Source organism: Sturnus vulgaris, chromosome 31 (assembly GCF_052056855.1).
Source record: "Sturnus vulgaris isolate bStuVul1 chromosome 31, bStuVul1.hap1, whole genome shotgun sequence".
Lineage (NCBI taxonomy): Eukaryota > Metazoa > Chordata > Aves > Passeriformes > Sturnidae > Sturnus > Sturnus vulgaris.
Window position 1 is genome coordinate 877,484 of NC_142273.1, and position 27,645 is coordinate 905,128.

The window sequence follows — 27,645 nt, forward strand, 5'->3', positions numbered from 1 at the left end:
CTGTGCCCCCCGCCTCTGCCCTGTGTCCCCCTCATCGCTCTCTGTGTCCCCTCACCCCCCCATGGGGTCTCCCCCATCCACCACATTTCCCCATCAAACCCATCCTCCCGTCCCCCCCCTCCCCTCACACCGGGTGCCAGCCCCTCCCCCCGGCCTCAGCCCTGTCTGTGTCCCCGCAGTGCCCGTGGCCAATGCCACCATCACCCCCGGTCCCCCGGCACTCCAGGTGCGCCCAGGTGACCCCGTGACCCTGCGCTGCTCGGTGCAGGTGGGCTCAGCCCCTGTCACCTTCACCTGGCTGCGTGACGGGCAGGAGGTGGCCCGGGGTCCCCCTCCTGGAGCTTGGGGCCGTCGATGTGGGGACATTCGGGCACCTACCAGTGCGTGGCCACCAACCCAGCTGGGACAGGACGGGCACCCGCGTGTTTCCGGGCACTCAGCCCAGAGCTGGCCCTGGAGGTGACACCACAGGGACACTGGATCACAGGTGGGCTCACACGGGCTCACTGGGATTGCAGGAGCCCTGCAGTGACAGGTGACCCTGATGTGTCCCTTCTGTCCCCAGCAGTGGCCGCAGGCCTTGGCGGGTCCCTCCTCTTCCTGCTCCTGCTCGTGGCTGGAGCTGTGGGCTGGCACCGGTGCCACAAGAGGGGTGGGTGACAATGGGGACAATGGGGACAATGGGGACCCCGGGAGCTGGGGGGACACCTAAATGTGGGGGTGATGGGGCGGCACCCAGAGCTCCTGACTTGGGCAGTGCTGAGAGCTCAGGACCTTTGCTCAGGGTCCTGAAGGATTTGGGGTGGTGTTGGGGGGACTTGCAGGGATTTTGGGGGTTCTTTCAGTGATCCCAGGGGAATTTGGAGGGTCCCCCCTCCCTTCCCCCTCCCTGTCAGGCTTCAGCTTCTGGGAGCTCAGGGTGTGCAGAGCACTGGGGTGGTTCAGGGGTTCTGGGGGGCTCCAGGGGTGCTCAGGGGTCCTGGGGGAAATTGAGGGTGCAGTGGGGTTTGAGGATTCCTGAGAGGGGTCGGGGCCATGGGGACCCCACAGTTACCCCTCCCCTCTTTCCTTTGCAGCTGCCAGGAAGCAGCAGGAAAGGTGAGTGGGGGGCTCAAACCACACTCTCCCCTTTCACCCCAACCCCCAAGACCTCCCATCCCCCCCACACATCCCCTTGATTCCCTCAGGGCCCCCCCGGAGCCCCCGGCCCCCCCAGAGGAGGGGGAGGTGCTGTACACCCACGTCGTGATCACCAAGCAGACGGGGGGTGAGTCCGGGCTGGGACACAGGGACACGTCACCCATGGGTGTCCCTGTGCCCAGATGCCACAGCCAGTGTCTCTCGCAGTGTCCCCCCGTGCCACCACACTCCAGGATCCCGAGGTGACCTACGCAGAGGTGGCAGCAACCCGTGGGCGACCTCGGGAATGTGGGGCCATCTACGGGAATGTGCTGTGACACTCGGGGCATGGCTGGGAACTGGGGGAACTGAGGGAACTGGGGGAACTGGGGGAACTGGGGGAACTGGGGGACCCCACCCATGGGCAACCACCCATGTGTGTCCCCCCCACTGCTCCCATGGGTGCCAAGCATTCACGTGTAGGTGGGCACAAGTGAGGGGTCACCAGGGCACCCAGAGCTCCCCATGGCCCTGAACCCCCAAGGGCCTCCCCACCCCCTTCCACTGCCCCCAGTGCCTCCCCATTCCACATCCAAGTGCTCCCAGTCCCCTCAGAGATTTCCCCATTCCCTCCCCACCGTGCTCCCAGTACCCCCAAGGGCTCCCTGTTTCCTCTCCCAGTGCCTCTCCATTGCTCCCAGTCGATCCAGGAGGTTCCCATTCTCTCTCCCAGTTCCCCTGTACTCCCAGTGCCTCTGCAATGCCCCTCTCAGCACTCCCAGTACACCCACGGCTCCTCATCCCTCCTCCCAGTGCCCGGGGAACACAGGACTCGTTTCCCTCTTTTTGGCACCAAAATGCAGCTTTTTGGTTCAACTGGCAGAGATGGTGTTTCTTTGTTCAGCTCTGTGGCGCTTTAGGAATGGGATTCTCCAATTTTGGGCTGCCACTCTAAACCAGAGCTCTGGATTCCCTCCTGCCCTGTCTCAAACCCCTCCTGTGCCGTGTTCCCCACACCATGAGGTCACAAAGGCCCTGGGGGGGTTCCGCAGCCTCCCCCTTTCCCAGGGCATTGGGGATCAGGCCATGGCACAGGGTGGGGTGTCAGGGACAGGAAAAGTTGGATGTCTCGAGACATTTTGGGACACCTGTGTGTGGCAGGGCTGGGTCAGGCCTTGCTGTTGGTGACACAGGGCCCCGTGTGTCAGTCAGTCTGTCAGCCATGGCACTCTGGGGACAGAGTGACGCTCTGCCAAACCCAGCTCCTGAATGGCCGAGGGACCAGGAGTCCCACCTTGGCAGAGGGACCTTGGTGGCCCAAGGGCTTCAAAGGCAGAGCATGAGGTGGCCAAGTGTCTGAGCCTGTCTCTTCTTGGAGTGTCTGCCCCATCCACGCTGGATCCCAGGAGCTGGAAACTGTCTTGGTTTAAAAGAGAAACGTCTGCCAAGGAAAGCAGGAACCTTGAATGGAAATAGGAGCCGTCCCTCCAAATTGTTATAACTGTGAAAATTATGGGGCTTGCAGGCAAAAATGAAAGAAAAGGAATAACAGTTCATTGCTGGGAAATTTATAGAACAGAACAGAACAAACAACACGAGAACAGAAATTTCCAACCCGCTCAGGGCTGTTTGTTCATCCTTGGTGCAGTTCTGGCCACGGCCAGCAGGGGGCGGTGCAGGAGCAATCCCGGCCAGCAGGGGGCGCTGCAGGGAGCAATCCCGGCCAGCAGGGGGCGCCCCGGTGCCGCTCGAACCCCTCAGGGGCCATGGCGGCCCTCGGGCGGGAGGGACCAGGGGAAATCGCTCCTTTTGCAAACTCACGCTTTGCACCAATCGCTCCCGGCACCAGCACCGGCAGCGCCCGGGCAGAAGAGACCAAGGCAGCAGCTTGGATCCCAGTGCCCAGGGGCAGCGGAGCAGTGTCCCGGGGCCAGGCACACACCCTGCGCAACACCCGCCACCGCTCTCCCTGATCCCCAACGCAAGGAAGGCACCACCCAACCCCAGGCAGCTCTCAGCTCCACAACAGCACCTCTCGGGCCTTTCCAGCACAACTCCTGAAAACCCTCAGCCTTTCACTGCCTTTTCCTCCTCCAGCCCTGGCACAGCAGCTTTGGGAATGCTGAATTCCCCTGGATGCTGAGGAAAGCAGGTTGCTCCTTGCTGACACTGCCAGGGCTCCTCAGGGGCTCCACAGCTCGTTTGGAGCTGCTGCTCTTCCTGTGCCACTGCTGGTCCCGATACAGCAGCCCAGGAGAGGGAGGTGGAGCAGACTCTTAACGAGCTGTTGGAATTTGGGCCGGGGGTCCTGAAGTTCAGCTCTGCTGCTAAACCATCCCTGTGCACAAACACTCGGCTCTGCTGCCCTCCCGGGGATTTTGGGCTACTGTGGCAGCACTGGACACATTTAGGGGATGACAGGTCCAGCTCTGCCAACAAGAATTTTTTGGTTGCCGGCAAGGTTTTGTGGAGCTTCTCACCTTGGCCACTGCACAGGGATGGGCATTGGCCAGCCCTGCTCTGGCCAGCCCCAGCTGGCAGCCAGGACCTGAGGCTCCCCCCGCCCCCTTGGCTTTGATTCTCGCAGCTCTCGAGCTGCTGCAAAGGTGACAATTCTGGGGGGAAAAGGCGTGGCTGTGGTTTGCTCAGCTCTGCAAGAAGCACAAAACCCAGGTTGAGCCAAAGCCGTGGCTCTGCGAGGGCCTTTGATGGTTTTCAGAGCAGGGCTGGCTGGAAACCCCCCCTGCAGGGGCAGCTGCGAGGGAACCAGTGCGGAAATGCAGCAATTGATCATCTGGTCCCTGTGCCCAAGGCACTGAGAGAGCCCCAGAACTGCTGCAAATGCCACAAGGATCTGCTCAACGACCTGTCCGGGACCCTCCTCCTTCCTGAGCTGAGCAGGCAGAGCTGAACAAACCAAAACCATTTCTGCCGCTTTAATCCAAAAGCTGCGTTTGTGTCCAATAAGAGGGACAAGGGTCCTGTGCCCACTGGCACTGGGGGAGGGAATGGGGAGCCCTGGGAGTACTGGGAGCACTGGGAGCACTGGAACGGGGAGCTCTGGGCAGCCGCACATGGGACTTCCCACTCATGGCCACCTTCAGGGAAGGATGGGCACCCACGGGAGCCTCGAGGGGGGACGCAATGGAAGTGCCCTCGGGTAGGGACCTCCAGTGCCCCAGTGTCACAGCACGTTCTCGTAGATGTTACTGGGGTTCTGCTGTCGCCCGTTGGAGTGGTGCGAGCTCCTCGTAGTCACCTTGGGGAAGGTGATGGGGGGTCACTGAGAGAGACTCCGGGGGTTGGGGACCTGGGTGGGGGTGACACCCGTGGGTGACGTGTCCCTGTGCCCCCTGTACTCACCCCCTGCCCTCTCGGTGCCCACGATGTGCGGGGTCAGCACCGCCCCCTCTCCGGGGGGGCCGAGGGCTCCTGGGGAGGGCCTGCGGGGATAAGGGGGGGTCTGTGGGGGTGCGGGGCTTCCTGCGCTGACGGTAAAAATGGGGGGTCAGACGTGGAGACCCCCACTCACCTTTCCTGCTCCTTCCTGAGGGCTGCAAAGGAAAGAGGGGGGAGGGGTGACTGAGGGGGGCCTCAGGGCCCTTGAACACCCTCGGGACCCCTGACTGCCCCCTGAGCCCCCAAACTCCCCCAAAACCCCTGACAGAACCCCCAACATCCCTGCACGACCCTCCAGGGTCTCCCCAAATCCCCCAGGAGCCCCAGCTGAGGTCTCTGGGGGCTCAGCTTCACCCAAGTCAGGAGCTGTTGGTGCCACCCTATGGCCCCCCCACTCTGGTGACTTCACCCCAATCCCTGGGACCCCCATGTCCCCCCATTGTCCACCCACCCCGGCGGTGCCACCAGCGACAGCCCCCGATGACAGCCAGGAGCAGGAGCAGGTACAGGAGGGCCCTGCCGACATCACAGCCACTGCCGGGGACAGAGGGGGACACAGCGGGGTCACCCTGAGCCCCGGGGGGTCCCGAACAGCCCGGTGAGCCCGTGTGACCCCACCTGTGATCCAGTGTCCCTGTGGTGTCACCTCCAGGGCCAGCTCTGGGCTGAGTGCCCGGAACACGCGGTGCCCGTTCCTGTCCCAGCTGGTTGGTGGCCACGCACTGGTAGGTGCCCGAATGTCCCACATCGACGGCCCCAAGCTCCAGGAGGGGACCCCGGGCCACCTCTTGCCCGTCACGCAGCCAGGTGAAGGTGACAGGGGCTGAGCCCACCTGCACCGAGCAGCGCAGGGTCACGGGGTCACCTGGGCGCACCTGGAGTGCCGGGGGACCGGGGGTGATGGTGGCATTGGCCACGGGCACTGCGGGGACACAGACAGGGCTGAGGCCGAGGGAGGGGCCGGCACCCCGGTGTGGGGGAAGGGGGGACGGGAGGGATGGGTTTGATGGGGAAATGTGGTGGATGGGGACACCCCATGGAGGGGGTGAGGGGACACAGAGAGCGATGAGGGGACACAGGGCAGAGGTGGGGGGCACAGGAGAGATTTCTGGGGGTCAGGGATGTAGCCAGGTGGGGGTCCGTGGGGGCTGTGGGGGCTCCCCGTGCCCATCCCCGCACTCGCTGCGCACCGGACCCACCCTCGGAGCGCACCTCGCAGCTGTAATTCCCCCGAGTGGGAGACCCCCACGGCGGGCACCAGGAGCTGCGGGGACCCCTGCGGGCCCCCCACCAACTGCCCGTGCCGGTAGAAGCGGTACAGGAGGGGGGCTGGGGGCCGCAGGGGGCTGGGGGGTGCTGAGGCAGCTGAGATTGAGGGGGGACCCCTCGGGGAGCTCGGGGGGACCCTCCAGCACCAAGACAGGCGTGAGCTCAGTGGAGATGGGAGGGGGATTTGTGAGCCCGAGTGCCTGGGGAGGGGCTGTGGGGGTGTCGGGGGTGGGGCTGTGGGGTGCTCACCCTGCACTGTCACTGTCACCCTGCGCAGATTCCTTCCACCCCCAGATTCCCATCCAGCCCCTGCAGTGGTAGCGGCCGCTGTGGTTCAGCCCCAGAGGGGACAGGGACAGCTCGGGGCACATCGCCGCTCGTCCCCAGTTTGTTCCCGTCGCGGTAGAAGGACACCCAGGTGACCGAATTTTCACGCCAGCCCCGGCAGCGCAGTGTCACCGTGTCCCTCTCCAGCAGCGCCCGCGCCGGCACCTGCAGCACCCAGCCAGTCTGTGGGACAGGGGGGACCTGTCACAGCCGATGTCACCAGAACCCCCCATTGGGTCACAGCAGGGGTCTCCAATTCCAGCACGGGGATCCCCCTGCACTGGGATGCTCTGGGATGTCCCCAGAGCAGGGGACAGGCTCTGGTCACACCAGGGGTGACCCATGGAGCTGAGCCCACCCTGAGCCCTCGGGGTCCCCGCGGGTGCCAGGCTGGGGACACCCAAATCTCTCTCACCAATTGAGACTGTCAGTCGGCGGCTGAACCTGGTCCCGGGTCTCTCACACCGGTAGGTGCCATTCTCGGTGACAGTGAAGCTGTCGCTTCTCTCCTGTCCCCATCTCTGCCCGTCCTTGTACCAGGTGGTGTCACCGGCGGTCCCCGAGCCCTGGCAGGTCAGTGTCACCCGGGTCCCACAGCACCGCCGGCCTCCAGGGGGGCTCCACCAGGAGCTGGGGGCTCTGGGCACCTGCGGGTGACAGGGGACACCAGCCTGGCAGGGCCACCACGGGGCTGGGGACAGCGGGGCAGGGACATGGCATCCCCCGAGGACTCACCAGCGAGGCCGAGGGTCTGGGCTGGAAGGGAGAAGCGACAGGGCTGGCTGGGGGTGGCACCGTGGGGACAGCAGCACCTGGGGGCACCTGGTGTGGTGTCTGTCCCCAAAGTGTCCCCACGGGAACACTGGTGTAGCACGGAGGGTTTGAGCACAGGGACACCTCGGTCACCCTGGCCTGAGGCAGGACATGGGGACACTGTGGACACCCGATGTGTGCACAGGTCACCTCCCCCAGCCCTACAGCACCTGTCCCCACGGCCACATCCCCATGGCCCTGTGCCCGTGACCCCATTCCCATGGCACCTGTCCCATGGCCCATCTGCATGGGACGTGGCCCTTGTCCCTGGCCCTGCATCCCTGTCTCCCTGTCCCCACAGCTGCTCCAGCCCCAAGGTTCCTTTTGCCACATCCTTGTCCCCCCATCTCGATCCCCTGTTCCCATCCCCACATCCCAGTTCCCCTCTTCCTGTCCCCAGGGCCACCCCACGACTCTGCTCACACTGGGCTCCATGCCCATGCCCTGGCTCTGCTGGCCTTGGGGACCTCAGGGGACCCCGCAGCCCCCCCTGTGCCCCCTCCCCACCGCTCTCTGCCTCACCGGGGCCCATCCCCGGGCCGTCAGGCCCGTGCCCGGGGCACTCAACCCCCACAGGAGCAGCGCCACCTTCCCGGCCATCCCGCTGTCCCCGGCCATGGGCACTGGCTGTCACTCGCTGCTCTGGCCACCTGTCCCTGGGTGGCGGCTTCGCGGGAAAAAGGGAAGGAAGCGAGCTCAGATTTTATCTCATCGTGTTGTTGTCCCTTGGGGGGGACAGGGTGGCCCCAAGCTTGGGACAGGCTGTGGGCGGGGTGGGGACAGCCTGGGGACAAGGCTGGGTGCACAAGGTGGGACATGGGGTTCCCAGGAGTGGGGGGCTCAGAGGGTTTGGGGAGCCAGGGATGGGAGTACCAGGGGAATGGGGGTCCTGAGGAGGGGGAGTCACAAGGGCTGTGGGTCCCAGGGATCAGGGTACCATGGAGGGTCCTGGGACAATCAGGGTTCTGGGCGGCAGGGGTTGTAGGGAAGGGCATTTGGGGGAGAGGGTTCCGTGGGAATTTGGGGGAGAGGGTTCCTTGGGAATTGGGGTCCCCGGCCATGGAGATCCTGAGGAATGGCAGCCCTGGGATGGGGGTCCCAAAGAGGGGGGACATAAGGAATGGGGGTTCCATGGCTGAGTTCCCAGGGGAATGTGGGTCCCAGGGATGGGCAGTGTCTGGGCAGGCCCGTGGGTCACAGCTCCTTCCCTGGGTGCCTCAGATTTTGGGGTGACCCAGGGCCCAGCCCTGCCCCGCCCAATGTGTTGGTGGCCTGGGGTCAGCCCAGGCAGATTCCGAGGGGCTCTGGGTCTGTGTCCCCCACACTGGGGAGGCTCTGGGGATCCTCGGAGCCCCCTCCAGCCCTGGGACTCCCCCTCCTCAGGACCCCCCATTGCCCTGGACCCCATCCCTGGCTCCCCACAGGCTCTGAGACCCCCCACTCCTGGAAACTCCATGTCCCACCTTGTGCCACCCAGCCTTGTGGCCACCCTGCACACACCCTGTCCCCGGCGTGGGGCCACCCTGCCCTCACCGTGTGTCACCACCACAGTGCAATGAGATCTGAGCTCGCTTCCTTCCCCTTTTTCCACAGAGCCGCCACCCAGGGGGACAGGTGGCCACAGCAGCGAGTGACAGCCAGTGCCCATGGCCGGGGACAGCGGGATGGCCGGGAAGGTGGCGCTGCTCCTGTGGGGTGAGTGCCCCGGGCACGGGCCTGACGCCCCGGGGATGGGCCCCGGTGAGGCAGAGAGCGGTGGGGAGGGGGCACAGGGGGGCTGCGGGGTCCCCTGAGGTCCCCAAGGCCAGCAGAGCCAGGGCATGGGCATGGAGCCCAGTGTGAGCAGAGTCGTGGGGTGGCCCTGGGGACAGGAAGAGGGGAACTGGGATGTGGGGATGGGAACAGGGGGATCGAGATGGGGGGACAAGGATGTGGCAAAAGGAACCTTGGGGCTGGAGCAGCTGTGGGGACAGGGAGACAGGGATGCAGGGCCAGGGACAAGGGCCACGTCCCATGCAGATGGGCCATGGGGACAGGTGCCATGGGAATGGGGTCACGGGCACAGGGCCATGGGGATGTGGCCGTGGGGACAGGAGCTGTAGGGCTGGGGGAGGTGACCTGTGCACACATGGGGTGTCCACAGTGTCCCCATGTCCTGCCTCAGGCCAGGGTGACCGAGGTGTCCCTGTGCTCAAACCCTCCGTGCTACACCAGTGTTCCCGTGGGGACACTTTGGGGACAGACACCACACCAGGTGCCCCAGGTGCTGCTGTCCCCACGGTGCCACCCCCAGCCAGCCCTGTCGCTTCTCCCTTCCAGCCCAGACCCTCGGCCTCGCTGGTGAGTCCTCGGGGGATGCCATGTCCCTGCCCCGCTGTCCCCAGCCCCGTGGTGGCCCTGCCAGGCTGGTGTCCCCTGTCACCCGCAGGTGCCCAGAGCCCCCAGCTCCTGGTGGAGCCCCCCTGGAGGCCGGCGGTGCTGTGGGACCGGGTGACACTGACCTGCCAGGGCTCGGGGACCGCCGGTGACACCACCTGGTACAAGGACGGGCAGCGCTGGGGACAGGAAAGACGCGACAGATTCCGTGTCACCGAGAGTGGCACCTACCAGTGTGAGAGACCCGGGACCAGGTTCAGCCGCCGACTGACAGTCTCAATTGGTGAGAGGGATTTGGGTGTCCCCAGCCTGGCACCCGCGGGGACCCCGAGGGCTCAGGGTGGGCTCAGCTCCATGGGTCACCCCTGGTGTGACCAGAGCCTGTCCCCTGCTCTGGGGACATCCCAGAGCATCCCAGTGCAGGGGGATCCCCGTGCTGGAACTGGGGACCCCTGCTGTGACCCAATGGGGGGTTCTGGTGACATCGGCTGTGACAGGTCCCCCCTGTCCCACAGACGATCTGGTGCTGCAGGTGCCGGCGCGGGCGCTGCTGGAGGGGGACACGGTGACACTGCGCTGCCGGGGCTGGCGGGACAATTCGGTCACCTGGGTGTCCTTCTACCGGGACGGGAACAAACTGGGGACGCTCCGCGATGGCCCCGAGCTGTCCCTGTCCTCTCTGCAGCTGAACCACAGCGGCCGCTACCACTGCAGGGGCTGGATGGGAATCTGGGGGTGGAAGGAATCTGTGCAGGTGACAGTGACAGTGCAGGGTGAGCACCCCACAGCCCTACCCCGACACCCCCACAGCCTTTACGGGAACCCTCAGCCCTCCCTGGGAACCCCCCTGCCAGTTCCAGGTCAGCGATGGTGACAGCGTGGCCGAGAGCCCCGCATTGAACGTCACTGTCCTGGGTGAGCGGGACCCTCGGGCTGAGGGTGACCCCACCCACGGCATCCCCAATTCCACACATTCCCATCCCACCTCATCCCCCCACACCATCCCCAGCCCAGCTCACAGCCCCCAACACTGGGTGTCACAGACCAGGGCATCTGGGACCGTCTGGCTCCAGGGATCCCCACCCAGGATAACCAAGCCCTGCATCCCTAAGCCCAGCTGTCACATCCCCCACTGCACACCAGGTCACATTCACCCTGCTGAGCGTGACCCTCCCAGGGCACTGAGACCCTTGGCATTGGGGTGACGCCCCGTTGATGTGCCCCATGGACCCCATCACATCCCACCCACGCCATTCCGTGCCCCCCACCAGGTGACGGCCATCCCTGCCCTTGGACACAGCATCACTCATCCCGCCCTCACCTCACCCTCATCCCATCCTCATCCCCCACCTCTCACCCATCACATGTCCTCATCCCACACCACATGATGACCCCCAGCACCATGGGGTCACTGTCCTGGGTGAAGGAGACCCTCTGTCCCCAGGTGCCACCATGCAGACTCCCTCATCCCCCCACACCGGGTGCCGGCCCCTCCCCCCGGCCTCAGCCCTGTCTGTGTCCCCGCAGTGCCCGTGGCCAATGCCACCATCACCCCCGGTCCCCCGGCACTCCAGGTGCGCCCAGGTGACCCCGTGACCCTGCGCTGCTCGGTGCAGGTGGGCTCAGCCCCTGTCACCTTCACCTGGCTGCGTGACGGGCACGAGGTGGCCCGGGGTCCCCTCCTGGAGCTTGGGGCCGTCGATGTGGGACATTCGGGCACCTACCAGTGCGTGGCCACCAACCAGCTGGGACAGGACGGGCACCGCGTGTTCCGGGCACTCAGCCCAGAGCTGGCCCTGGAGGTGACACCACAGGGACACTGGATCACAGGTGGGGTCACACGGGCTCACTGGGATTGCAGGAGCCCTGCAGTGACAGGTGACCCTGATGTGTCCTTCTGTCCCCAGCAGTGGCCGCAGGCCTTGGCGGGTCCCTCCTCTTCCTGCTCCTGCTCCTGGCTGGGGCTGTGGGCTGGCACCGGTGCCACAACAGGGGTGGGTGACAATGGGGACAATGGGGACCCCCGGGGCTGGGGGGACACCTAAATGTGGGGGTGATGGGGCGGCACCCAGAGCTCCTGACTTGGGCAGTGCTGAGAGCTCATGACCTTTACTCAGGGTCCGGAAGGATTTGGGGTCATGTTGGTGGGACTTGCAGGGATTTTGGGGGTTCTTTCAGTGATCCCAGGGGAATTTGGAAAGTCCCCCTTCATGTCAGGCTTGAGCTTCTAGGAGCTCAGGGTGTGCAGAGCACTGGGGTGGTTCAGGGGTTCTGGGGACCTCCAGGGATGCTCAGGGGTCCTGGGGAAAACTGAGGGTGCAGTGGGGTTTGATGATTCCTGAGAGGGGTCGGGGCCATGGGGACCCCACAGTTACCCCTCCCCTCTTTCCTTTGCAGCTGCCAGGAAGCAGCAGGAAAGGTGAGTGGGGGGCTCAAACCACACTCTCCCCTTTCACCCCCACCCCCAAGACCTCCCATCCCCCCCCCACATCCCCTTGATTCCCTCAGGGCCCCCCCGGAGCCCCCGGCCCCCCCAGAGGAGGGGGAGGTGCTGTACACCCACGTCGTGATCACCAAGCAGACGGGGGGTGAGTCCGGGCTGGGACACAGGGACACGTCACCCATGGGTGTCCCTGTGCCCAGATGCCACAGCCAGTGTCTCTCGCAGTGTCCCCCTGTGCCACCACACTCCAGGATCCCGAGGTGACCTACGCAGAGCTGGCAGCAACCCATGGGCGACCACGGGAATGTGGGGACATCTACGGGAATGTGCTGTGACACTCGGGGCACAGCGGGGAACTGGGGGAACTGGGGGAACTAGGGGAACTGGGGGCACTGGGGGACCCCACCCATGGGCAACCACCCGTGGGTGTCCCCCCCACTGCTCCCATGGGTGCCCAACATTCACGGGTAGGTGGGTACAAGTGAGGGGTCACCAGGGCACCCAGAGCTCCCCATGGCCTCTGAACCCCCAAGGGCCTCCCCACCCCCCTTCCACTCCCCCCAGTGCCTCCCCATTCCACATCCAAGTGCTCCCAGTACCCTCAGAGATTTCCCCATTCCCTCCCCACCGTGCTCCCAGTACCCCCAAGAGCTCCCTGTTTCCCCTCCCAGTGCCTCTCCATTACTCCCAGTAGATCCAGGTGGTTCCCATTCTCTCTCCCAGTTCCCCTGTACTCCCAGTGCCTCTGCAATGCCCCTCTCAGCACTCCCAGTACACCCACGGCTCCTCATCCCTCCTCCCAGTGCCCGGGGAACACAGGACTCGTTTCCCTCTTTTTGGCACCAAAATGCAGCTTTTTGGTTCAACTGGCAGAGATGGTGTTTCTTTGTTCAGCTCTGTGGCGCTTTAGGAATGGGATTCTCCAATTTTGGGCTGCCACTAAAAACCAGAGCTCTGGATTCCCTTCTGCCCTGTCTCAAACCCCTCCTGTGCCGTGTTCCCCACACCATGAGGTCACAAAGGCCCTGGGGGGGTTCCGCAGCCTCCCCCTTTCCCAGGGCACTGGGGATCAGGCCATGGCACAGGGTGGGGTGTCAGGGACAGGAAAAGTTGGAAGTCTCGAGACATTTTGGGACACCTGTGTGTGACAGGGATGGGTCAGGCCTTGCTGTTGGTGACACAGGCCCCCATGTGTCAGTCAGTCTGTCAGCCATGGCACTCTGGGGACAGAGTGACGCTCTGCCAAACCCAGCTCCTGAGGGGCCGAGGGACCAGGAGTCCCACCTTGGCAGAAGGATCATGGTGGCCCAAGGGCTTCAAAGGCAGAGCATGAGGTGGCCAAGTGTCTGAGCCTGTCTCTTCTTGGAGTGTCTGCCCCATCCACGCTGGATCCCAGGAGCTGGAAACTGTCTTGGTTTAAAAGAGAAACGTCTGCCAAGGAAAGCAGGAACCTTCCTGGAATGGAAATAGGAGCCGTCCCTCCAAATTGTTATAACTGTGAAAATTATGGGGCTTGCAGGCAAAACTGTAAGAAAAGGAATAACAGCTCATTGCTGGGAAATTTATAGAACAGAACAGAACAAACAACACGAGAACAGAAATTTCCAACCCGCTCAGGGCTGTTTGTTCATCCTTGGTGCAGTTCTGGCCACGGCCAGCAGGGGGCGGTGCAGGGAGCAATCCCGGCCAGCAGGGGGCGGTGCAGGGAGCACTCCCGGCCAGCAGGGGGCGGTGCAGGGAGCAATCCCGGCCAGCAGGGGGCGCTGCAGGGAGCAATCCCGGCCAGCAGGGGGCGCCCCGGTGCCGCTCGAACCCCTCAGGGGCCATGGCGGCCTCGGGCGGGAGGGACCAGGGGAAATCGCTCCTTTTGCAAACTCACGCTTTGCACCAATCGCTCCCGGCACCAGCACCGGCAGCGCCCGGGCAGAAGAGACCAAGGCAGCAGCTTGGATCCCAGTGCCCAGGGGCAGCGGAGCAGTGTCCCGGGGCCAGGCACACACCCTGCGCAACACCCGCCACCGCTCTCCCTGATCCCCAACGCAAGGAAGGCACCACCCAACCCCAGGCAGCTCTCAGCTCCACAACAGCACCTCTCGGGCCTTTCCAGCACAACTCCTGAAAACCCTCAGCCTTTCACTGCCTTTTCCTCCTCCAGCCCTGGCACAGCAGCTTTGGGAATGCTGAATTCCCCTGGGATGCTGAGGAAAGCAGGTGCTCCTTGCTGACACTGCCAGGGCTCCTCAGGGGCTCCACAGCTCGTTTGGAGCTGCTGCTCTTCCTGGGCCACTGCTGGTCCCGATACAGCAGCCCCAGGAGAGGGAGGTGGAGCAGACTCTTAACGAGCTGTTGGAATTTGGGCCGGGGGTCCTGAAGTTCAGCTCTGCTGCTAAACCATCCCTGTGCACAAACACTCGGCTCTGCTGCCCCTCCCGGGGATTTTGGGCTACTGTGGCAGCACTGGACACATTTAGGGGATGACAGGTCCCAGCTCTGTCAACAAGAATTTTTTTGGTTGCCGGCAAGGTTTTGTGGAGCTTCTCACCTTGGCCACTGCACAGGGATGGGCATTGGCCAGCCCTGCTCTGGCCAGCCCCAGCTGGCAGCCAGGACCTGAGGCTCCCCCCGCCCCCTTGGCTTTGATTCTCGCAGCTCTCGAGCTGCTGCAAAGGTGACAATTCTGGGGGGGAAAAGGCGTGGCTGTGGTTTGCTCAGCTCTGCAAGAAGCACAAAACCCAGGTTGAGCCCAAGCCGTGGCTCTGCGAGGGCCTTTGATGGTTTTCAGAGCAGGGCTGGCTGGAAACCCCCCCTGCAGGGGCAGCTGCGAGGGAACCAGTGCGGAAATGCAGCAATTGATCATCTGGTCCCTGTGCCCAAGGCACTGAGAGAGCCCCAGAACTGCTGCAAATGCCACAAGGATCTGCTCAACGACCTGTCCGGGACCCTCCTCCTTCCTGAGCTGAGCAGGCAGAGCTGAACAAACCAAAACCATTTCTGCCGCTTTAATCCAAAAGCTGCGTTTGTGTCCAATAAGAGGGACAAGGGTCCTGTGCCCACTGGCACTGGGGGAGGGAATGGGGAGCCCTGGGAGTACTGGGAGCACTGGGAGCACTGGAACGGGGAGCTCTGGGCAGCCGCACATGGGACTTCCCACTCATGGCCACCTTCAGGGAAGGATGGGCACCCACGGGAGCCTCGAGGGGGGACGCAATGGAAGTGCCCTCGGGTAGGGACCTCCAGTGCCCCCAGTGTCACAGCACGTTCTCGTAGATGTTACTGGGGTTCTGCTGTCGCCCGTGGAGTGGTGGGAGCTCCTCGTAGTCACCTGGGGGAAGGTGATGGGGGGTCACTGAGAGAGACTCCGGGGTTGGGGACCTGGGTGGGGGTGACACCCGTGGGTGACGTGTCCCTGTGCCCCCCTGTACTCACCCCCTGCCCTCTCGGTGCCCACGATGTGCGGGTCCAGCACCGCCCCCTCCTCCGGGGGGGCCGAGGGCTCCTGGGGAGGCCTGCGGGGATAAGGGGGGGTCTGTGGGGGTGCGGGGCTTCCTGCGCTGACGGTAAAATGGGGGGTCAGACGTGGAGACCCCCACTCACCTTTCCTGCTCCTTCCTGAGGGCTGCAAAGGAAAGAGGGGGGAGGGGTGACTGAGGGGGCCTCAGGGTCCTTGAACACCCTCGGGACCCCTGACTGCCCCCTGAGCCCCCAAACTCCCCCAAAACCCCTGACAGAACCCCCAACATCCCTGCACGACCCTCCAGGGTCTCCCCAAATCCCCCAGGAGCCCCAGCTGAGGTCTCTGGGGGCTCAGCTTCACCCAAGTCAGGAGCTGTTGGTGCCACCCTATGGCCCCCCCACTCTGGTGACTTCACCCCAATCCCTGGGACCCCCATGTCCCCCCATTGTCACCCACCCCGGCGGTGCCACCAGCGACAGCCCCCGATGACAGCCAGGAGCAGGAGCAGGTACAGGAGGGTCCTGCCGACATTCACAGCCACTGCCGGGGACAGAGGGGGACACACCGGGGTCACCCTGAGCCCCGGGGGTCCCGAACAGCCCGGTGAGCCCGTGTGACCCCACCTGTGATCCAGTGTCCCTGTGGTGTCACCTCCAGGGCCAGCTCTGGGCTGAGTGCCCGGAACACGCGGTGCCCGTCCTGTCCCAGCTGGTTGGTGGCCACGCACTGGTAGGTGCCCGAATGTCCCACATCGACGGCCCCAAGCTCCAGGAGGGGACCCCGGGCCACCTCGTGCCCGTCACGCAGCCAGGTGAAGGTGACAGGGGCTGAGCCCACCTGCACCGAGCAGCGCAGGGTCACGGGGTCACCTGGGCGCACCTGGAGTGCCGGGGGACCGGGGGTGATGGTGGCATTGGCCACGGGCACTGCGGGGACACAGACAGGGCTGAGGCCGAGGGAGGGGCCGGCACCCGGTGTGGGGGGAAGGGGGGACGGGAGGGATGGGTTTGATGGGGAAATGTGGTGGATGGGGACACCCCATGGAGGGGTGAGGGGACACAGAGAGCGATGAGGGGACACAGGGCAGAGGTGGGGGGCACAGGAGAGATTTCTGGGGGTCAGGGATGTAGCCAGGTGGGGGTCCCGTGGGGGCTGTGGGGGCTCCCCGTGCCCATCCCCGCACTCGCTGCGCACCGGACCCACCCTCGGAGCGCACCTCGCAGCTGTAATTCCCCGAGTGGGAGACCCCCACGGCGGGCACCAGGAGCTGCGGGGACCCCTGCGGGCCCCCCACCAACTGCCCGTGCCGGTAGAAGCGGTACAGGAGGGGGGCTGGGGGCCGCAGGGGGCTGGGGGTGCTGAGGCAGCTGAGATTGAGGGGGGACCCCTCGGGGAGCTCGGGGGGACCCTCCAGCACCAAGACAGGCGTGAGCTCAGTGGAGATGGGAGGGGGATTTGTGACCCCGAGTGCCTGGGGAGGGGCTGTGGGGGTGTCGGGGTGGGGCTGTGGGGTGCTCACCCTGCACTGTCACTGTCACCTGCGCAGATTCCTTCCACCCCCAGATTCCCATCCAGCCCCTGCAGTGGTAGCGGCCGCTGTGGTTCAGCCCCAGAGGGGACAGGGACAGCTCGGGGCCATCGCCGCTCGTCCCCAGTTTGTTCCCGTCGCGGTAGAAGGACACCCAGGTGACCGAATTTTCACGCCAGCCCCGGCAGCGCAGTGTCACCGTGTCCCTCTCCAGCAGCGCCCGCGCCGGCACCTGCAGCACCAGCCAGTCTGTGGGACAGGGGGGACCTGTCACAGCCGATGTCACCAGAACCCCCCATTGGGTCACAGCAGGGGTCTCCAATTCCAGCACGGGGATCCCCCTGCACTGGGATGCTCTGGGATGTCCCCAGAGCAGGGGACAGGCTCTGGTCACACCAGGGGTGACCCATGGAGCTGAGCCCACCCTGAGCCCTCGGGGTCCCCGCGGGTGCCAGGCTGGGGACACCCAAATCTCTCTCACCAATTGAGACTGTCAGTCGGCGGCTGAACCTGGTCCCGGGTCTCTCACACCGGTAGGTGCCATTCTCGGTGACAGTGAAGCTGTCGCTTCTCTCCTGTCCCCATCTCTGCCCGTCCTTGTACCAGGTGGTGTCACCGGCGGTCCCCGAGCCCTGGCAGGTCAGTGTCACCCGGTCCCACAGCACCGCCGGCCTCCAGGGGGGCTCCACCAGGAGCTGGGGGCTCTGGGCACCTGCGGGTGACAGGGGACACCAGCCTGGCAGGGCCACCACGGGGCTGGGGACAGCGGGGCAGGGACATGGCATCCCCCGAGGACTCACCAGCGAGGCCGAGGGTCTGGGCTGGAAGGGAGAAGCGACAGGGCTGGCTGGGGGTGGCACCGTGGGGACAGCAGCACCTGGGGCACCTGGTGTGGTGTCTGTCCCCAAAGTGTCCCCACGGGAACACTGGTGTAGCACGGAGGGTTTGAGCACAGGGACACCTCGGTCACCCTGGGCTGGGGCAGGACATGGGGACACTGTGGACACCCGATGTGTGCACAGGTCACCTCCCCCAGCCCTACAGCACCTGTCCCCACGGCCACATCCCCATGGCCCTGTGCCCGTGACCCCATTCCCATGGCACCTGTCCCCATGGCCCATCTGCATGGGACGTGGCCCTTGTCCCTGGCCCTGCATCCCTGTCTCCCTGTCCCCACAGCTGCTCCAGCCCCAAGGTTCCTTTTGCCACATCCTTGTCCCCCCATCTCGATCCCCCTGTTCCCATCCCCACATCCCAGTTCCCCTCTTCCTGTCCCCAGGGCCACCCCACGACTCTGCTCACACTGGGCTCCATGCCCATGCCCTGGCTCTGCTGGCCTTGGGGACCTCAGGGGACCCCGCAGCCCCCCTGTGCCCCCTCCCCACCGCTCTCTGCCTCACCGGGGCCCATCCCCGGGCCGTCAGGCCCGTGCCCGGGGCACTCACCCCACAGGAGCAGCGCCACCTTCCCGGCCATCCCGCTGTCCCCGGCCATGGGCACTGGCTGTCACTCGCTGCTCTGGCCACCTGTCCCCTGGGTGGCGGCTTCGCGGGAAAAAGGGAAGGAAGCGAGCTCAGATTTTATCTCATCGTGTTGTTGTCCCTTGGGGGGGACAGGGTGGCCCCAAGCTTGGGACAGGCTGTGGGCGGGGTGGGGACAGCCTGGGGACAAGGCTGGGTGGCACAAGGTGGGACATGGGGTTCCCAGGAGTGGGGGGCTCAGAGGGTTTGGGGAGCCAGGGATGGGAGTACCAGGGGAATGGGGGTCCTGAGGAGGGGGAGTCACAAGGGCTGTGGGTCCCAGGGATCAGGGTACCATGGAGGGTCCTGGGACAATCAGGGTTCTGGGCGCAGGGGTTGTAGGGAAGGGCATTTGGGGGAGAGGGTTCCGTGGGAATTTGGGGGAGAGGGTTCCTTGGGAATTGGGGTCCCCGGCCATGGAGATCCTGAGGAATGGCAGCCCTGGGATGGGGGTCCCAAAGAGGGGGGACATAAGGAATGGGGGTTCCATGGCTGAGTTCCCAGGGGAATGTGGGTCCCAGGGATGGGCAGTGTCTGGGCAGGCCCGTGGGTCACAGCTCCTTCCCTGGGTGCCTCAGATTTTGGGGTGACCCAGGGCCCAGCCCTGCCCGCCCAATGTGTTGGTGGCCTGGGGTCAGCCCAGGCAGATTCCGAGGGGCTCTGGGTCTGTGTCCCCCACACTGGGGAGGCTCTGGGGATCCTCGGAGCCCCTCCAGCCCTGGGACTCCCCCTCCTCAGGACCCCCATTGCCCTGGACCCCATCCCTGGCTCCCCACAGGCTCTGAGACCCCCACTCCTGGAAACTCCATGTCCCACCTTGTGCCACCCAGCCTTGTGGCCACCCTGCACACACCCTGTCCCCGGCGTGGGGCCACCCTGCCCTCACCGTGTGTCACCACCACAGTGCAATGAGATCTGAGCTCGCTTCCTTCCCCTTTTTCCACAGAGCCGCCACCCAGGGGACAGGTGGCCACAGCAGCGAGTGACAGCCAGTGCCCATGGCCGGGGACAGCGGGATGGCCGGGAAGGTGGCGCTGCTCCTGTGGGGTGAGTGCCCCGGGCACGGGCCTGACGGCCCGGGGATGGGCCCCGGTGAGGCAGAGAGCGGTGGGGAGGGGGCACAGGGGGGCTGCGGGGTCCCCTGAGGTCCCCAAGGCCAGCAGAGCCAGGGCATGGGCATGGAGCCCAGTGTGAGCAGAGTCGTGGGGTGGCCCTGGGGACAGGAAGAGGGGAACTGGGATGTGGGGATGGGAACAGGGGGATCGAGATGGGGGGACAAGGATGTGGCAAAAGGAACCTTGGGGCTGGAGCAGCTGTGGGGACAGGGAGACAGGGATGCAGGGCCAGGGACAAGGGCCACGTCCCATGCAGATGGGCCATGGGGACAGGTGCCATGGGAATGGGGTCACGGGCACAGGGCCATGGGGATGTGGCCGTGGGGACAGGAGCTGTAGGGCTGGGGGAGGTGACCTGTGCACACATGGGGTGTCCACAGTGTCCCCATGTCCTGCCTCAGGCCAGGGTGACCGAGGTGTCCCTGTGCTCAAACCCTCCGTGCTACACCAGTGTTCCCGTGGGGACACTTTGGGGACAGACACCACACCAGGTGCCCCAGGTGCTGCTGTCCCCACGGTGCCACCCCCAGCCAGCCCTGTCGCTTCTCCCTTCCAGCCCAGACCCTCGGCCTCGCTGGTGAGTCCTCGGGGGATGCCATGTCCCTGCCCCGCTGTCCCCAGCCCCGTGGTGGCCCTGCCAGGCTGGTGTCCCCTGTCACCCGCAGGTGCCCAGAGCCCCCAGCTCCTGGTGGAGCCCCCCTGGAGGCCGGCGGTGCTGTGGGACCGGGTGACACTGACCTGCCAGGGCTCGGGGACCGCCGGTGACACCACCTGGTACAAGGACGGGCAGCGCTGGGGACAGGAAAGACGCGACAGATTCCGTGTCACCGAGAGTGGCACCTACCAGTGTGAGAGACCCGGGACCAGGTTCAGCCGCCGACTGACAGTCTCAATTGGTGAGAGGGATTTGGGTGTCCCCAGCCTGGCACCCGCGGGGACCCCGAGGGCTCAGGGTGGGCTCAGCTCCATGGGTCACCCCTGGTGTGACCAGAGCCTGTCCCCTGCTCTGGGGACATCCCAGAGCATCCCAGTGCAGGGGGATCCCCGTGCTGGAACTGGGGACCCCTGCTGTGACCCAATGGGGGGTTCTGGTGACATCGGCTGTGACAGGTCCCCCCTGTCCCACAGACGATCTGGTGCTACAGGTGCCGGCGCGGGCGCTGCTGGAGGGGGACACGGTGACACTGCGCTGCCGGGGCTGGCGGGACAATTCGGTCACCTGGGTGTCCTTCTACCGGGACGGGAACAAACTGGGGACGCTCCGCGATGGCACCGAGCTGTCCCTGTCCTCTCTGCAGCTGAACCACAGCGGCCGCTACCACTGCAGGGGCTGGATGGGAATCTGGGGGTGGAAGGAATCTGTGCAGGTGACAGTGACAGTGCAGGGTGAGCACCCCACAGCCCTACCCCGACACCCCCACAGCCTTTACGGGAACCCTCAGCCCTCCCTGGGAACCCCCCTGCCAGTTCCAGGTCAGCGATGGTGACAGCCTGGCCGAGAGCCCCGCATTGAACGTCACTGTCCTGGGTGAGCGGGACCCTCGGGCTGAGGGTGACCCCACCCACGGCATCCCCAATTCCACACATTCCCATCCCACCTCATCCCCCCACACCATCCCCAGCCCAGCTCACAGCCCCCAACACTGGGTGTCACAGACCAGGGCATCTGGGACCGTCTGGCTCCAGGGATCCCCACCCAGGATAACCAAGCCCTGCATCCCTAAGCCCAGCTGTCACATCCCCCACTGCACACCAGGTCACATTCACCCTGCTGAGCGTGACCCTCCCAGGGCACTGAGACCCTTGGCATTGGGGTGACGCCCCGTTGATGTGCCCCATGGACCCCATCACATCCCACCCACGCCATTCCGTGCCCCCCACCAGGTGACGGCCATCCCTGCCCTTGGACACAGCATCACTCATCCCGCCCTCACCTCACCCTCATCCCATCCTCATCCCCCACCTCTCACCCATCACATGTCCTCATCCCACACCACATGATGACCCCCAGCACCATGGGGTCACTGTCCTGGGTGAAGGAGACCCTCTGTCCCCAGGTGCCACCATGCAGACTCCCTCATCCCCCCACACCGGGTGCCGGCCCCTCCCCCCGGCCTCAGCCCTGTCTGTGTCCCCGCAGTGCCCGTGGCCAATGCCACCATCACCCCCGGTCCCCCGGCACTCCAGGTGCGCCCAGGTGACCCCGTGACCCTGCGCTGCTCGGTGCAGGTGGGCTCAGCCCCTGTCACCTTCACCTGGCTGCGTGACGGGCACGAGGTGGCCCGGGGTCCCCTCCTGGAGCTTGGGGCCGTCGATGTGGGACATTCGGGCACCTACCAGTGCGTGGCCACCAACCAGCTGGGACAGGACGGGCACCGCGTGTTCCGGGCACTCAGCCCAGAGCTGGCCCTGGAGGTGACACCACAGGGACACTGGATCACAGGTGGGGTCACACGGGCTCACTGGGATTGCAGGAGCCCTGCAGTGACAGGTGACCCTGATGTGTCCTTCTGTCCCCAGCAGTGGCCGCAGGCCTTGGCGGGTCCCTCCTCTTCCTGCTCCTGCTCCTGGCTGGGGCTGTGGGCTGGCACCGGTGCCACAACAGGGGTGGGTGACAATGGGGACAATGGGGACCCCCGGGGCTGGGGGGACACCTAAATGTGGGGGTGATGGGGCGGCACCCAGAGCTCCTGACTTGGGCAGTGCTGAGAGCTCATGACCTTTACTCAGGGTCCGGAAGGATTTGGGGTCATGTTGGTGGGACTTGCAGGGATTTTGGGGGTTCTTTCAGTGATCCCAGGGGAATTTGGAAAGTCCCCCTTCATGTCAGGCTTGAGCTTCTAGGAGCTCAGGGTGTGCAGAGCACTGGGGTGGTTCAGGGGTTCTGGGGACCTCCAGGGATGCTCAGGGGTCCTGGGGAAAACTGAGGGTGCAGTGGGGTTTGATGATTCCTGAGAGGGGTCGGGGCCATGGGGACCCCACAGTTACCCCTCCCCTCTTTCCTTTGCAGCTGCCAGGAAGCAGCAGGAAAGGTGAGTGGGGGGCTCAAACCACACTCTCCCCTTTCACCCCCACCCCCAAGACCTCCCATCCCCCCCACACATCCCCTTGATTCCCTCAGGGCCCCCCCGGAGCCCCCGGCCCCCCCAGAGGAGGGGGAGGTGCTGTACACCCACGTCGTGATCACCAAGCAGACGGGGGGTGAGTCCGGGCTGGGACACAGGGACACGTCACCCATGGGTGTCCCTGTGCCCAGATGCCACAGCCAGTGTCTCTCGCAGTGTCCCCCTGTGCCACCACACTCCAGGATCCCGAGGTGACCTACGCAGAGCTGGCAGCAACCCATGGGCGACCACGGGAATGTGGGGACATCTACGGGAATGTGCTGTGACACTCGGGGCACAGCGGGGAACTGGGGGAACTGGGGGAACTAGGGGAACTGGGGGCACTGGGGGACCCCACCCATGGGCAACCACCCGTGGGTGTCCCCCCCACTGCTCCCATGGGTGCCCAACATTCACGGGTAGGTGGGTACAAGTGAGGGGTCACCAGGGCACCCAGAGCTCCCCATGGCCTCTGAACCCCCAAGGGCCTCCCCACCCCCCTTCCACTCCCCCCAGTGCCTCCCCATTCCACATCCAAGTGCTCCCAGTACCCTCAGAGATTTCCCCATTCCCTCCCCACCGTGCTCCCAGTACCCCCAAGAGCTCCCTGTTTCCCCTCCCAGTGCCTCTCCATTACTCCCAGTAGATCCAGGTGGTTCCCATTCTCTCTCCCAGTTCCCCTGTACTCCCAGTGCCTCTGCAATGCCCCTCTCAGCACTCCCAGTACACCCACGGCTCCTCATCCCTCCTCCCAGTGCCAGGGGAACACAGGACTCGTTTCCCTCTTTTTGGCACCAAAATGCAGCTTTTTGGTTCAACTGGCAGAGATGGTGTTTCTTTGTTCAGCTCTGTGGCGCTTTAGGAATGGGATTCTCCAATTTTGGGCTGCCACTAAAAACCAGAGCTCTGGATTCCCTTCTGCCCTGTCTCAAACCCCTCCTGTGCCGTGTTCCCCACACCATGAGGTCACAAAGGCCCTGGGGGGGTTCCGCAGCCTCCCCCTTTCCCAGGGCACTGGGGATCAGGCCATGGCACAGGGTGGGGTGTCAGGGACAGGAAAAGTTGGAAGTCTCGAGACATTTTGGGACACCTGTGTGTGACAGGGATGGGTCAGGCCTTGCTGTTGGTGACACAGGGCCCCATGTGTCAGTCAGTCTGTCAGCCATGGCACTCTGGGGACAGAGTGACGCTCTGCCAAACCCAGCTCCTGAGGGGCCGAGGGACCAGGAGTCCCACCTTGGCAGAAGGATCATGGTGGCCCAAGGGCTTCAAAGGCAGAGCATGAGGTGGCCAAGTGTCTGAGCCTGTCTCTTCTTGGAGTGTCTGCCCCATCCACGCTGGATCCCAGGAGCTGGAAACTGTCTTGGTTTAAAAGAGAAACGTCTGCCAAGGAAAGCAGGAACCTTCCTGGAATGGAAATAGGAGCCGTCCCTCCAAATTGTTATAACTGTGAAAATTATGGGGCTTGCAGGCAAAAATGAAAGAAAAGGAATAACAGCTCATTGCTGGGAAATTTATAGAACAGAACAGAACAAAGAGCAACACAAGAACAGAAATTTCCAACCCGCTCAGGGCTGTTTGTTCATCCTTGGTGCAGTTCTGGCCACGGCCAGCAGGGGGCGGTGCAGGGAGCAATCCCGGCCAGCAGGGGGCGGTGCAGGGAGCAATCCCGGCCAGCAGGGGGCGGTGCAGGGAGCAATCCCGGCCAGCAGGGGGCGCTGCAGGGAGCAATCCCGGCCAGCAGGGGGCGCCCCGGTGCCGCTCGAACCCCTCAGGGGCCATGGCGGCCTCGGGCGGGAGGGACCAGGGGAAATCGCTCCTTTTGCAAACTCACGCTTTGCACCAATCGCTCCCGGCACCAGCACCGGCAGCGCCCGGGCAGAAGAGACCAAGGCAGCAGCTTGGATCCCAGTGCCCAGGGGCAGCGGAGCAGTGTCCCGGGGCCAGGCACACACCCTGCGCAACACCCGCCACCGCTCTCCCTGATCCCCAACGCAAGGAAGGCACCACCCAACCCCAGGCAGCTCTCAGCTCCACAACAGCACCTCTCGGGCCTTTCCAGCACAACTCCTGAAAACCCTCAGCCTTTCACTGCCTTTTCCTCCTCCAGCCCTGGCACAGCAGCTTTGGGAATGCTGAATTCCCCTGGGATGCTGAGGAAAGCAGGTGCTCCTTGCTGACACTGCCAGGGCTCCTCAGGGGCTCCACAGCTCGTTTGGAGCTGCTGCTCTTCCTGGGCCACTGCTGGTCCCGATACAGCAGCCCCAGGAGAGGGAGGTGGAGCAGACTCTTAACGAGCTGTTGGAATTTGGGCCGGGGGTCCTGAAGTTCAGCTCTGCTGCTAAACCATCCCTGTGCACAAACACTCGGCTCTGCTGCCTCTCCCAGGGATTTTGGGCTACTGTGGCAGCACTGGACACATTTAGGGGATGACAGGTCCCAGCTCTGCCAACAAGAATTTTTTTGGTTGCCGGCAAGGTTTGGTGGAGTTTGTCACCTTGGCCACTGCGCAGGGATGGGCATTGGCCAGCCCTGCTCTGGCCAGCCCCAGCTGGCAGCCAGGACCTGAGGCTCCCCCCGCCCCCTTGGCTTTGATTCTCGCAGCTCTCGAGCTGCTGCAAAGGTGACAATTCTAAGGGGGGAAAAGGCGTGGCTGTGGTTTGCTCAGCTCTGCAAGAAGCACAAAACCCAGGTTGAGCCCAAGCCGTGGCTCTGCGAGGGCCTTTGATGGTTTTCAGAGCAGGGCTGGCTGGAAACCCCCCCTGCAGGGGCAGCTGCGAGGGAACCAGTGCGGAAATGCAGCAATTGATCATTTGGTCCCTGTGCCCAAGGCACTGAGAGAGCCCCAGAACTGCTGCAAATGCCACAAGGATCTGCTCAACGACCTGACCAGGACACTCCTCCTTCCCGAGTTGAGCAGGCAGAGCTGAACAAACCAAAACCATTTCTGCCGCTGGTTCGGGGGGACACCCCAGGCTGATTCCGGGGGGCTCTGGGTCTGTGCCTCCCCCTCCCCCTGGGCTTTTTCCTCTCTTCATTTTCCATTTCCTTCCTTTAATTCCTCAATTTCACATCTCCCCCGATTTCGTGCCTTGATGATCCTGGGGGGCTCCTGAGCAGGGAACGGGTTGGGGGAACCCCAGGGTTGGAATACGGGGGCTGCAGGGGATGGGGATGCCCGGCTGTGTCCCCCCAACACTTTCACCTTCTCTGAAAAGAGGAAACTTCTTTCACTTTGATTCTCCCGTGAGAGTCAAACGGGGGCTCGTTCTGTCCTGGGGATGGCACATCCAGTGGTGACACATCCAGGGCTGACACATCCACGGGTGAGAAATCCCGGGGTGACACATCCTGGGGTTCCTCTCCCCGTTCTCTTGGGTCTCCCTGTCCTGGAGCTGACACATCTTCGGGTCCTGTCCCCGTTCTCTGGGGTGTCCCTGTGCTCGGGGTGACACATCCTGGGGTCCTGTCCCCCTTCTCTGGGGTGTCCCTGTCCTCGGGGTGACACATCCTGGGGTTCCTGTCCTGGGGACGAGCCGGAAAAGCTCGAGCAGCGGCTCTGCCCCGCGGCCGTGCCGGGGCTGGCGGAGGTGACCCCGGCTGGATGGCGACAGTGGCCTCGGACACGCCGTCGCAGCCACCCTCTGTCCCCGCAGCCCGCGACAGTCCCGGCCCTGGCAGCCGCGATCGCGACAGAGCCCCGAGCCCGGGACTCCGCTCCCGCAGCGCCGGGGGCTCCTCCCCGGGCTCCCGGGACCCCTCCGCCCTCCCGGCACCTCCCTCCCGGCGCCCCGGGGCCGCGCCCGGCGGAGGCTCCGCAGCAGCTCCGGGGCTCAGACGCCGCTCGGGGAGCGCCGAATGCGGGGCTTTGGGCACCGGCGGGCACCGGGCAGGGCTGGAGCTGGCCCGGCCTTGGGGGTGATTTGGGGCCACCCCCGGCTCCGTGCCGGGGCTTTCGGGGCGCTCGGGGCTCCAGATCGGCCCAGGGGCTCGGCAGCTGCGGGATCGGTGCCCGCGGCCATCCCGAGGTCCCCGAGCCCTTGGCCGGTGTCACCGAGAGGGGACAAACAGCGAGCGGCAGCTCCTTCCCCTCTGCGGGGGCAGCTGCGAGGGAACCAGTGCGGAAATGCAGCAATTGATCATTTGGTCCCTGTGCCCGAGGCACTGAGAGAGCCCCAGAACTGCTGCAAATGCCACAAGGATCTGCTCAACGACCTGTCCGGGACCCTCCTCCTTCCTGAGCTGAGCAGGCAGAGCTGAACAAACCAAAACCATTTCTGCCGCTTTAATCCAAAAGCTGCGTTTGTGTCCAGTAAGAGGGACAAGGGTCCTGTGCCCCCTGGCACTGGGGGAGGGAATGGGGAGCCCTGGGGGCGTACTGGGAGCACTGGGAGCACTGGAACGGGGAGCTCTGGGCAGCCCCACATGGGACCCCCCACTCGTGGCCACCTCCCGGGCACGGTGGGCAACCAGAGGAGCCGAGGGGGTGGGGAAAAGGGGTGTGCCCTCGGTTAGGGAACTCCATTGTCCCCAGTGTCCCCAGTGTCCCCAGTGCCCCCAGTGTCCCCAGTGTCCCCAGTGTCCCCAGTGTCACTGCCCGTTCTCGTAGCTGTCCCTGCGGTGCCACTGTCGCCCGTGGGGTCCCGGCAGCTCCTCGTGGTCCCCTGGGGCTGTGGAGTGTCCTGAGTGAGGCTCCGGGGTTGGGGACCTGGGTGGGGGTGACACCCGTGGGTGACGTGTCCCTGTGCCCCCCTGTACTCACCCCCTGCCCTCTCGGTGCCCACGATGTGCGGGTCCAGCACCGCCCCCTCCTCCGGGGGGGCCGAGGGCTCCTGGGGAGGCCTGCGGGGATAAGGGGGGGTCTGTGGGGGTGCGGGGCTTCCTGCGCTGACGGTAAAATGGGGGGTCAGACGTGGAGACCCCCACTCACCTTTCCTGCTCCTTCCTGAGGGCTGCAAAGGAAAGAGGGGGGAGGGGTGACTGTGGGGACCTCAGGGCCCTTGAACACCCTCGGGACCCCTGACTGCCCCCTGAGCCCCCAAACTCCCCCAAAACCCCTGACAGAACCCCCACCATCCCTGCACGACCCTCCAGGACATCCCCAAATCCCCCAGGAGCCCCAGCTGAGGTGTCTGGGGGCTCAGCTTCACCCAAGTCAGGAGCTGTTGCTGACACCCA